This window comes from Lytechinus pictus, chromosome 17 (genome assembly GCF_037042905.1).
Source record: "Lytechinus pictus isolate F3 Inbred chromosome 17, Lp3.0, whole genome shotgun sequence".
In the NCBI taxonomy this organism is placed as follows: domain Eukaryota; kingdom Metazoa; phylum Echinodermata; class Echinoidea; order Temnopleuroida; family Toxopneustidae; genus Lytechinus; species Lytechinus pictus.
In genome coordinates this window covers 5,575,613-5,586,650 of record NC_087261.1, presented here as the reverse complement: position 1 = coordinate 5,586,650, position 11,038 = coordinate 5,575,613, and positions in this window count along the sequence as shown.

The window sequence follows — 11,038 nt, the reverse complement described above, 5'->3', positions numbered from 1 at the left end:
GCGAGAGGTTTTAATTGTTTCTCAATAACTGGGTCTAGAGTACAGACTAGGCTGCATACCAATGAGTATTACACAGGGTCTTAGTTTTGCAGTTGGTTGGGTCTTAGTTTTGCAGTTTTGTATCAAGTACATAGGATATAGGTGGTATGTTTGAAGTGTTTCTCAATAACTGGGTCTGGAGTACAGACTAGGCTGCATCCAATGAGTATTACACATGGTCTTAGTTTTGTAGTTCGTTGGGTCTTAGTTTTGTAGTTTTGTATCAAGTGCATAAGATATAGGTGGTAGGTTTGAAGTTTTTCTCAATAACTGGGTCTGGAGTACAGACTAGGCTGTATACCAATGCATATTACACAGGGTCTAATTAGTTTTGTAGTTGGTTGGGTCTTAGTTTTGTCTCGAATACATGGGATATAGGTGGTACATGTAGGTTTGAAGTGTTTCTCAATAAATGGGTCTGGAGTACAGACTAGGCTGTATACCAATGAACATTACACAGGGTCTTAGTTTTGTAGTTGGTTGGGTCTTAGTTTTGTAGTTTTGAATCAAATACATAGGATATAGGTGGTATGTTTGAAGTGTTTCTCAATAACTGGGTCTGTAGTACAGACTAGGCTGCATCCTGTGAGTAAATATTTATATCTGAATGATACATGCCTTAAAACCCAAGATAACAACAACAACAACAGTATTACACAGGGTCTTAGTTTTGTAGTTGGTTGGGTCTTAGTTTTGTAGTTTTTTTTGTAGTATATATATGGGGTCTTGGGTTTTAGGTCTTGATGAATAATGTCTTCGTTTTGTAGACACCCCAAAATCGGATGTAAAATAAGAAAGTTATGACATTTTAAAGTTACACTTATTTTTCACAAAACAGTGATATGCACAACTAGGTGAGCCAGTCGATGATGTCCATCACTCACTATTTCTTTTGTTTTTTATTGTTTGAATTATGCAATATTTCATATTTTATAGATTTGACAATAAGGACCAACTTGACTGAACCATATAGTATTAAACAATGCTAATTCCACATGTTCAGGGAGGAATTAATCATTGTATCACTTGACAATAAGGAGAAAATAATAATATTTCACATTTTATAAATAATAAAATACAAAAGAAATAGTGAGTGGATGACGTCATAGTCTCCTCATTTGCATACCAGCCAGGATGTGCATATAACTGTTTTGTGAAATTAAGCAAAACTTTAAAATGTCATAACTCTCTTATTTTACATCCGATTGTGATGAAATTTTCAGTGTTATGCTTGTTGGATTTTTCTCTTTTTATTCAAATCAACTTTGTGTTGGGGTGGACTTGTCATTTAAAAACAGAACTTCAAGCTTCAGAAGGAAAGCGGGGAAAACAAACCAAATTACCAAGGAATGAAAGAAAGAATGTGTAACTGTCATGACTGTAAGAAAAAATAGATCATTCCGACATATGCCTACTATTACATTATCATGATGGATTAGTATAGAAGGGAAATATATATAGATTAAAAAGATGACAAAGGCAAACAAATGTGGGGAATGAAGGTAGAATATTGGAATGAGCTAAAATTGGATTTAAACAAAGAAGATTGACATGAATAAAGAGAAAGAAGAACTTATAGGGGAATCCAACCCAAATAAAAACTTGTTTTTATAAGAAAAAGAAAAATCAGACAAGTTGATAGGTGAAAGTTTGAACAATATTGGACAAACAACAAGAAAGTTATGAATTTTTAAAAGTTGTAAATATTAGTACCGGTAATCACTATACTCATGGAGACTTCGAATTGGCCGCATATGGGATGTCATAGTGATGTAAGGCAAGGACTACTCTTCCATGTTCTCCAATACATATTATGGCTAAAATGTCATTTTTCCCCAAAGTTTTACTTCAAATTATATTTTTCTTTCATGAGGACATTAAACAATATACTACCTGGGTTATATTTAGATTACTGCCCCAGGGAATGGGTACTTAGGAGAAAACCACAAATCCCTGATAATAAAGTACATAGCCTATGGGAAAGTTGTCCTTGCCTCTTGTCATAATTTACTTACCCAGTTGCCAATTTGAAATGTACATACTATTAGTGATCTCAATTTTAAAGTAGCTATATCTTTCTTATTGCTTGTCCGATTTCTTTCAAACTTTCACCATTCTGTTTAATTTATTTTTCTCCTTCCCAACAAAACATTTTATGGCCAAGGCTGGATTCCCCTTTAACAACATGATTGGGCTGCCGAGGAATGAAAAGAAAGAACAGGAAGAAAGATGGACTGCAAACATTGTGCTAGGCCTTTATAAGCTTGCTAAATTTTGTGCCATAACTGCCGCAATCAGGACAATTTTTTTTTTTGCCTGTCAATTTTTGTCTAGGCGCTGCTTTTCCGACGGCAGTGGCGTCAACACCTAAGGTTAAGTTTTTATAGAGTAATCAAGTATCACTGAACATCCTGTGTGAGTTTCAGGTGACATGGCCAAGGTCAAAGGTCATTTAAGGTCAATGAACTTTGGCCATTTTGGGGGTTATTTGTTGAATTGCCATCATGACTTTGATTTGAAAGTTTATGGATCTGATTCATAAAACTTGGACATACGAGTAATCAAGTATCAGTGAACATCCTGTGCAAGTTTCAGGTTACATGATCAATGTCAAATGTCATTTAGGGTCAATGAACGTATCATTTTATATGAATGGTTCTTTTAGTGACTAATTATTTAATAGGGTCTAGACTCTAGTAGTTTTCAAAGTTAGCATTGCTGTATATTGAATTGCGTAATGCAGGTGAGATGCCAGAAGCGCTCCACTTGTTTGGGGGTAGGAAACAACCTAAAATTGGTGGTGAAGACCTGTTTTTTTTTTTTTTTTTGGGGGGGGGAGTTATCAACATTTCATTCAGCTTGAAACCCCACCCCCCCCCTTAGTTTAAAAAAATCCTGCGTTTGGTACTGCCCCATGCAGCAGGGGATCTTCATCTGTAACCTTCAAAGGGCTCTATAACGCCTCCCCCCCCTCCTGTATGGACCCTTCCTACATTAGGCCTACATGTAAGCTTTACGTTCAATCACTGGCGTACAGGGGGGGTCTTGGTTCCACACCCAAGGGGAAATAAAAGAAAATATTGGAGGCAATGAATGGAAAACAATGAAATATGTTATTTGCTGAATTAAAATAATGGAAAATATATATCACAAAATTAGAATTTCATTTCAAAAGGCCAAATTTTTTTGGGCTTGCTGGTGACTTTTTACAAATTTTTCCCACATTGCTCTGTAATTGTGCTCCCTCAAAATATTTGATTAATTATGCAACTGGCCTGGTTTCAATTAATGTGTTGTGTAAAAGCTACTATATATACTCTATATCCGCGAATTGGTTAAAAATAGCGGCAATCTAAGGTTTAAAATGGCTGTGATATCAAGAGGTTCTGGGGCTCCACCGTGGACCCCACCCGCATAGCACTGGTGTACAGATGGAAGGGTTCGGCCATGGCCCCCAAAAGTTCCACAACCAAGAACAAAAAGAAAAGGAGGAAAGAAAAGCAAATGAAAAAGTGTGAGATATGTTATTTATTGAATATAATGTAAAATATATATCAAAGTTAGATTTTCACGAAAAGGTTAATTTTTTTTCTCTCGCTCTCTTCGCTTGCTCGCAACTTAAAAAAAAAATTCTGCCCAATACACAATATCTGGCCCCTTCAAAAATTTTGCCTCAGTACACCACTGCCTGTTCACACCATGATATGACGGGGAAATTTTTGGCTCTTGCTCCCTCCCCCTGGCCACCGACCCCTGTTATGCCCCTGAGCTTTCGTGATACTTGCGGCTCACATTCCAATTCTCTTCCAAAATTTTTTTTTTCTACATTTTTTAAAGGTCGTCATTCTTTTAATCATATGCTGTTACATCATGTTAGAATTCATCAACCTGACACTGTGACAACAATACAACAGACCGATGTATGTCACAAATATAGTGCAGCTCTCGCAGTCATTACTATAGTATTAGTTAATTAACTGCATCTGCTACAGTATGTCACTGGGACGAGGCACGAACTGCTTTGTGGACGAAACAGGCTCGTACTAGACATTCTGTTTATACAAGTTAATTGTTGATTACTCCATAATTCTTGGGCAAGAATTTTTTTCTAGCAAGTTACTTTTTCCTCATTATCCATACAAATAACAATTTGAATAATTTGAATTCATATAAAAGAGAAAAGGTCAAAGAAACAGGTCACTGAAAGTTAGGCTCAAATGAATAAAGATCCTCCCATTGGCAATATGACCAAAATCTGTGATGTCACACATGTACAAATGACTAATTCCCTAGCTAGTATTAATTAGTTTTTATTTATATTGTATATTTTTCCTAGTATATCGCAAGATCGGATGTTCTTTGTTTATGAGATGACATGCAATACAGTCCAAGAATTTGTGCACGTTACGTATGGGACGTTACAAATGACCTGAAAAATAGTGTTAATGGACTTTGCTTTAATAGATTAAATACCATCATGATGGTTGATATCTAGGACAAGAATAATCATGTAAAAAATAGTGACATATGACCCTGACCTTGACCTTTTAGAGAGAAAACATGCCATTATGTATGAGACGCAGAAAAAAGAAAAATTTTAAACACTTTTTTTCAGGTAGAAAATTCTCTGAAAGTATTTCATTTGACAACTTGTAACTCAGTGTGAGAAAAGTTACAGCACAAGTACATTGAAGGCAAGTATCATGTAATAAGACAAAACCCTCTTATTACAGACTCTAATTAAACAAATTAATGACATGTTACGTATTTGACAGTTACGTGTGGGACATTTTGACCCCATAGAGAACGTACACAATTTTCCCCATGATTTTGAAAATTCAAATAATTCTAAAAATGGAAATAACAAGAGTTTTTGTCTCACCTGCATAGCAGAGTGAGACTATAGGCGCCGCTTTTCCGACGGCGACGGCGGCGGCGGCGGCGGCGGCGGCGGCGGCGGCGACGGCGGCGTCAACACCAAATCTTAACCTGAGGTTAAGTTTTTGAAATGACAGCATAACTTAGAAAGTATATGGACCTAGTTCATGAGACTTGGCCATAAGGTTAATCAAGTATTACTGAACATCCTGCCTGAGTTTCATGTCACATGACCAAGGTCAAAGGTCATTTAGGGTCAATGAACTTAGGGATCGCAAACTTATTATTTTTGTCGTCCCGACGCGGCGGGTCGACGTGTTGCGGGAGGGACGATCCGGTTTTTTTCCTGTTCAAAAGTTGACGAGGAAAAAAATTAATATCGCGTCCCGCCGCGGTTGGGGCGATTGACGGCCCGCCGCGGTTGGGACGATACTCGCGAGCTGGCGCTATGGCCGGTCGATCGTCTGATTTGAGCTCACATGAAAGCAATGCCATACCACGCTCAGTCTCGCCACTGCCCCTGTGTAAAAGATGGTATCAGAAAAATTATTGTTCGATCTCTAATATTGATCGAACAACACCCTGACCTACAAAAATCCGCAGACTATCAAATTAAAATACGATAACGTCGCTTTACCTTTGAAATTGAGGTTAGAATCGCCCGATATTTTCCACTTGAAATACGTCTTGAAACCTGCCCGATAGCACGGTGCGCGCTGTCATTTTGAATTGTTGAAGCGAAGAAACTTCAACAGCTGTCTAGTACATGCAGTCTGTACATGTACTGCTCGGCCGAGCAGTTCGCCCCTTTACAAATTCAGACTCAAGTTTTCGACTTCGACCACGAAAAAACTATCGGATGGTATAATACCACATGGTCTACTTATCAGTTCGTCCAACTTTACATAGATCTAGTCTAAACCCATTTCGTCTACAACCAGTTCCTCTGAAGTAATATCCAATTCGTCTAATTCTCACTTGGTCTAATAACCAATTCGTCTAATTTCCACTTGGGCTAATCAAATTCATCTAATGAGCATTTGGCTGAAAGCCATTTAGTCTCATGTTCAGTTGGTCTAACACCACTTGGTCTAATTTCCACTTCAACTAATGTTCACTTGGTCTAATTGTCATATATGGTATTATGACCGTTTGGTCTAATTTCCACTTGGTCTAATGACCACAATAGCCAAATGGTCTAATGAACACTTGGTCTAATTAATAGTCAGTCTAATGACCACTTGGTCTAATGCTCATTTGGGCAAATGTTGTCACTTGGTCTTTTTTTCACTTGGTCTAATTGCCATTTCGTCTCATGTATTTAATTGTCATTTGGTCTAATTGCATTTGGTCTAATACCAGTTTGTCTAAATAGTCGGTTGGTCTAATACTAGTTGTTCTAATCCTCACTTGGTCCATTATTTATTTGTCTATATTGCAGTTGTTCTAATGTGCAGTTGGTCTAATCCTCACTTGTATATCAACAAGTAGGTGTAGCCCGAATGTTGCTAGCCCATCTGATGATTAGACCACTAGCGTACCTATGGGGGGCAGACTGCCCCCCCCCCTGACGAGTCACAACCCATGCAAGGGATGTATACATGCCATCCACCCCTTACCAGCCGCCAATGGCCCCTCTGAAGTTTAATTTTTTTCCTGGTGCGAAATGTCCTTTATATCCTGTTGAGGACCTTTCATATATTTTTTTTATTTTTATTTTTTTTATTTTTTTTTTTGCTTTTTTTCCTGGTACGAAATCTTTATTTGTGGTTGAAGACTTTTTTTTTCCTCTTAAAATTTTTTGGCGGACGATTTTGCCCCCCCCCCCCCCGTGGAAAATCCTAGGTACGCTACTGGATTAGACCAAGTGATATTCGACCAACCGTCAGTAAACCCTCTTACATGGGTTCGCTTTGGTTTTATAAAGTGCTAATTTGGATTGTTGGATTATATACTTTCGCTCCTAAATTATGTCTCAGAATTTATTTAATTTTGTCTTTATTGTGAGATCATGATTCGTTGAGGTTTTTTTTTTGTGTGAATGGTTGATATTGGAATGAATATACAATTTTGTATGTTGACCCTGTAGGCCTATACCACCACCCCCAAGAAAAAAAACCTCACAGCCGACGTTAAGGGGACTTGAAATTTTTTCATTCTGGTAATTTAAGGGTCAAGCAAGAGGAATGCGAAGAGAGTAAGAATAAATGTGGCTTTACTTTTGGTAGAGAGGAATGGATCTTGCTTCCCAATTCTACAGTTTGCATGTCTGTGACGTTTGCGACATCCCCATCCTGATCTGACTGGCCCTCATTGCGAGCCCGCCCATTTTTTGTTGGGGGGGGGTTCCTGTCCATGCTAACACACCCCCATCCTGATCTGACTGGCCCTCACCCGCTTTGGAGGGTCCCATTTTAAATAGTCAAACCAGTTGGGACGGATCGAATAAAGTCTGTTCATACGAAACAGTCTGTACATCATTTAGATTTTAGTCATGCTCAAGGTTATTGTAACGAATCTATGTGGATTAGGCCTACAAATGACTTTTCTGTCTTTTTGGTTTTCTCTGTATTGTTTTCAAATACGTACCGATTGTATCTCCATGATTGCTCTTTATACTCAATTTCCTACCACTCTTTGTTTTATGTAGAAAATACGGGATCAGCCTAGACTGGTCTTTGGCCCTTGTTTTCTCACATCCACTGTATTAATTATGTGTGTTCATTTATCATTAATAGGACCATTATGTTTCAGTATGTGCACTTTATACATTTGGACACTTTTGCCTTTTTTACAGCATGTGAAGAAAATTGATTTTGAGTTTGAATTTGAATTGATCGTTTATTAAATCAGGAATGTTGCATGAACATCAGCCATCTGCATTTTTAAAACGGATGTAAAATAAGAAAGTTGTCATTTTAAACTTTCGCTTATTTATCACAAAATATATGCACAACTCAGTGAGTCATGCGAATGAGACGGTGTTATATTGTTTAAATAATACACTATTTCATTTTTTTTACAAATAGGGATAAAAAATATTGACTGAACCATACAGTATTATCAATGTTCAGGGAGGAATTCATTGTTGTTTCACTTGATAATGAGGAGAAAATTAAACATTTCATATTTCATGTAATAAAATATAAAAGAAATATTGATGTCATCAGTCTCCTCAATTTGCATACCGATCAGGATGTGGATATAACGGTTTTGTGCAAATCAAGCAAACTTATAAATGTCATGACTTTCTTTATTGATTTTTATGAAATTTTCAGTGTTATGCTTGTTGGATTTTTCTCTTTTTATTCAAATCGATGTTTTTGTTGGGGTAGACTGTCTTGTCCTTTGTCACTCCTATACTTCCTATACGTCAATGATGGTTACATGTAGTTGTCATTTTGATGGAACCTTTAAGGACAACCCATATAATAATAGATGGAGGCATCATTGGTCTGAAAAAGTCTGAACATTTTTATCTGTTCTATTATGCCATTAGTATTTACTTACTTTAACCTGTTTCTTGCTCGTATTGATTTTACTTTATTTTCGATTTTTGTGAGTTTTCATTTCATACCATTTTCAGTGTTGCATGCATTTTTTTTATTATGCACGATTTCATCATTGGTCTTCACTAAGACCCTACGATGGATCATCGGTCTGCACTCAGACCCTACGATGGATCTTTGGCCTCAACTATTGACCCGTCGATCGAACATAGGCTTAACTAATCCCGCAGTAATATTTCCCTTACGGCGGCCGTAAGGCGAGTCTAAAAGCAGTCGTTTTAACATTTTGAACCAGATTCTAGATATCATGGTTTGAATAAAAATAAATAAACCTGCATGCTGTTGTCGACTCGCATTACGGCGCCATAGGGGGAATGTGACTGCGGCATGAGGCCAGACGAAGGATCAGATTTGCCTTGATAAGGTAAGGTATCCGATGACCGGGGTGTCAGAAACATAATGAGACTTCAATTTCAAAGGGGAGCAGACCCCCCCCCCCCTCCTCCCCGGCAGCAGACATAATTATTATGGCATTAAGGGCAAGATTTACAAAAAGCTTTGAGCGTGCGATAATCACGATCATCGCCCCTCCTCATCATGATCATATTTTATTGTGATTCATCATATATAGGCCTAATATTACGACCGACCTTAAATTATTGGGTGGATATAACACAGACCACCCCCACATAAGATTGGAGGGTCGCCAGTCATGAGATGGTCGCTATACGCGAGTCATTTAATATTATGTAAGACATGTATTAAGCTGAGGGTCGCTATAAAGTAGCAAAGGATTGTAAATATATATAGGCCTAGTCATAATAGAGAAAGAGGATCGCTATTCATAATCAAAGAGGGTCGCTAGCATGGTCAGTCCAAATATGTGGAAAAGCGTAGGGTTCAATATTCAGAAGGGTCGTCAGTAGTTGAAGAGGGTCGTTATTTATAATGAGAAGAGGCTATACTCATGACGGTTGCTCCTCAGGGTCGCTTGTCATAATAGCAGAAAAGTCGCTAATTATAAAAAATAGCAGATGGTCACAAAAGCAGAGGAGGGTCACAAGTCATATTCTGAGGGGGGGGGGGGTGACGGAAAATATATTCATCCACATTTCCCCCAACAAGATATCTTTAAGTCTAATTTGATAATGCAAAGTCGAAGCTTGAGTTAAAATTTTTGATAAAATTCATTTAAACCTGAAAATGTGACTATTCCAATTCTAATCCATACTGTTTTTTTTTTCAATGTATCTTACCTATTAATGCAAGGCGCGAGCTGCAAATTCTTATTCTCCCACATAAAAACTGATATTCTCTTGTAATCGTGAAGAGAATAAGGACAAGTCCACCCCAATGAAAAATTGATTAGAATAAAAGGAGAAAAATCCATTGAGGATATAACACTGAAAATTTCATCAAAATAGGATGTAAAATAAAAAAGGTATGACATTTTAAAGTTTTTTTCTTTTCTCAAAACAGTTATAATTATGCACATCCCAGTCGGTATGCAAATGAGGAGAACGATGATATCATCCACTATTTATTATATGAAATATTCTAATTTTCTCATCGAGTGAAACAAAATTTAATTCCTCCCTTAACATGTGGAATTAGCATTATATGGTTCAGTGAGGTTGGCCCTTATTGTCAAATCTGTAAAATATGAAATATTGTATGATTCGAACAATAATATACACAAGAAATAGTGAGGGACATCATACTGTCTCATTTGCCATTTGCAAGTTACTGAGTTGTGCATAACTGTTTTGTGAAAAATAGGCAAAACTTTAGAATGTAAACTTTCCAATTTTACATCCGATTTTGATGACATTTTTATAGCATTGTGGTAGTTTGATTTTTTTTCACTCTATTTATTCAAATCAATTTTTTTCTGGGGTGGACTCGACCTTTAATAATGAGCGCGAAGAATAATTAGAAGAATTAATTGCTCTTGATATTGCAACTTTCAAATCAGCATATTATTTTTTTTTTGGGGGGGGGGTGTTATAGTATGTTGTTTACTTAAAAATCTCAGTTTGTCATATCACAGAAAATACAAAAATCGGCTTGATCATTTACTTCGCACCTGCACAACAATGGCCTTTTCATCACTGCAAAATAATGTGCATATAATTTCCTGTTTCGGGGTCTAAATCTTAGAGAATGGGCTCCCGCTTCGCGCTCGTATTAATTAGATGCATGCCGTTCAGCATGTTCAGAATGTCCGGTTCTGTCAAGACATTAAATATGGAAAAACTAATAATTTCATGCTTCATTGCAATATTGTTTGATCGATCAGATACCCATCCTGTTCACAAAAAGGAATTAGTGTCCAGTTTTCAAATGGGGAAAATAAAATATATCCGCTCGCATCACTGAAGATAGGCATACTTTACCTCCCTATTGGAAAAATTGGATCCGCCCATAGCGACCCTCTTCTTACAAGGTCATAATATAGGCCTACGTACCCTTATATTATGAATAGCGATATGACAAGCAGACCCCCCCCCCCCCGTATTAATAGCAACTCTCTTTGTTGATTATTACTGGCAGGTCTTTTTTCACGATTGATGGCTATTGCCAATTGCGGTCGATGATATTGTGACTTTTGG